General features: G+C 54.6%; 1 long non-coding RNA gene across 1 annotated transcript; it reads right to left on the bottom strand.

The window, feature by feature from the left end:
* Positions 1-415: 415 nt before the first annotated feature.
* On the bottom strand, positions 416-1,408 carry LOC117285476. The gene is made up of 3 exons (XR_004516534.1): positions 1,191-1,408; positions 958-1,037; positions 416-433 (listed from the first exon to the last, which is right to left on the bottom strand). It is a non-coding gene; the product is annotated as an uncharacterized LOC117285476 (long non-coding RNA).
* Between the last annotated feature and the right edge of the window lie 481 nt (positions 1,409-1,889).

Genomic DNA, 1,889 nt, shown 5'->3' with positions numbered 1-1,889 from the left:
GCCATATTAGGAAGGATTCGTCATTCCAAGCCCTGAGCAACACTAAGTTTTAGAAGCTGCGAAGTTTGGAATTTACTTTTTAACTCATTATACCCAAAGTTTTGAGGCGTCCAGGGTGGGAGCAGACCACCCCTGGCACACACTGTGTGTCAGGGTAACGTGGCTCCGGTAGACATGGGTGATCCGTGTCTGTCCTCTGGTATTCTCCTCACCGGTCCTGCCAGGACTTTAATGGGTTCTCTCTACAGCTGGGCTGTGACCTGCTCCATACACCGACGACGGCACACTCGCCCTGGAACACTGCTTGTCCCTCAGCAGCCTTTAGCCCCGCCCTTCGCGAGCTGCCCTTAAGCCCGAGCTAGTGATTTGGAAGGAGGTCAAGCGCGCTGGCAGGAGTTCCTGGCAGGAGTTCTTACGGGGTGCACGTCCGTCCCTGCGACCAAAGCGGGGCTCACCAAAGACTTGTTGGTGGGAAATGACTGAGCCATTTCTCTACACCAGGGAAACTCTGAGTCTAGTGGAGGAAGACGGTGGGAGAATTTCCATGTAAAACTACCAGAACCAAGGGGCAGGAAATCCACTCGGGTTTGGAGAAGATTCCCTGAAGGAGTGGTGGGAGCCTCGCACTGAAGGCGGGGAAGGAACCGTGAGACCAGGGCTCCTCCTCCAGGGAAGAGTGGAGGCAGCGGGAGAGGGCAGGAGCTGAAGCTCCTGGACTCTGGTCAGTGGCTGATTAGGGAGTGGAGACAGAAGAAATATTCCTAGTAGAGGACAGAGCCTGAGACAGGACAATGGTAGTGAGGGCTAAGTTTGCTTTCAGGGAATTTGAGCCAGCTCAGCCATAGAGCCTGTACTCAGCTTGGGTCCAGACCTCAGCACCAAACCCAGAGAGAGCAATAACAAGCTCTACTGGGCACTGCGTGCTGCGTGCTGGGAAACGGGGTCAGGCTCTCTCACCTCCACCTGCACCCTGGCGGCCGGAGGAAGCACAGATCGGAGTTTTTCTTTATGGAGTGCCTGCAGGTGCTCAGTAATATCTGCTGGTTGAATAGTAAGTGCAAAGGAGGGAAAAAGTCCTTATTAGACTTAATAGGCTGGCAGCAAACATGTAGCTTATGAAACCCTTGGGACAGGCGTGGTGGGGGAGCGAACACAAAGCTGCCCTCCCACAGTCCCTGGTTTCATCTCACCTTTAAAATGCTGAAGTTGCCGGGAGAAGATGACTTGGGGTGTCTGGAGCACAGTGAGTCACGTGAGACAAAGTGTGCTGACAGCAGCACCCTCTGCCCACTCCTGCAGCTGGCCTGGCCTCAGGGTGTCCTGTAGGGTTTCTGGCCCCACCCGTGGTCCCCTGAGTCAGAATCTACACTGCAGGGAGATCCTCCGCCAGGAGTAGGCACCTAGCCACTCACAGAGCAAGGTGAGGACTCAGAAGCTCCGCCCAAAGTTGGGAAACCTCAGGAGAAGCTGGTGACTGACGAAAGCTGGGGGATCTGAGACTCCGAGTTTTCCAGCCTCCCTGGCTGGAGATTAAAATTAGGGTCACACAAATACAGGCTTGAAAAGCCCCAGCAATTGGGGTTTCAACCTAATACCTTGGAGTTCCCCAGCGTGCCCTCTTCTCACTCAGAAACACGTTACACTGCATTTTCCTGAGCCGTGCAGGGGCCGTGTTTCCAGGGCACTGCTTGGAGGAGACTACTGCACTGCCTTTGATGCCATCAGCAATGAGGCACTCACGGCTGGTGATGAAAGCGGGGCTGCATCTACCTGCTGATCACCTGGGCCAGAGGGCAGGTCTGCTTCCTGCTCCAGCAGCACACAGAATGGTTAGCAGGAGAGCTCTTTTTTCTTGTTCATTGCTGGGCACATGAGCTAAAAGCTGAAGA

The sequence above is a fragment of the Fukomys damarensis genome, unplaced genomic scaffold, assembly GCF_012274545.1.
Source record: "Fukomys damarensis isolate Sample0158 unplaced genomic scaffold, DMR_v1.0_HiC HiC_scaffold_10, whole genome shotgun sequence".
Taxonomy (NCBI): Eukaryota; Metazoa; Chordata; class Mammalia; order Rodentia; family Bathyergidae; genus Fukomys; species Fukomys damarensis.
This window is presented reverse-complemented; position numbering and strand designations above follow the sequence as displayed.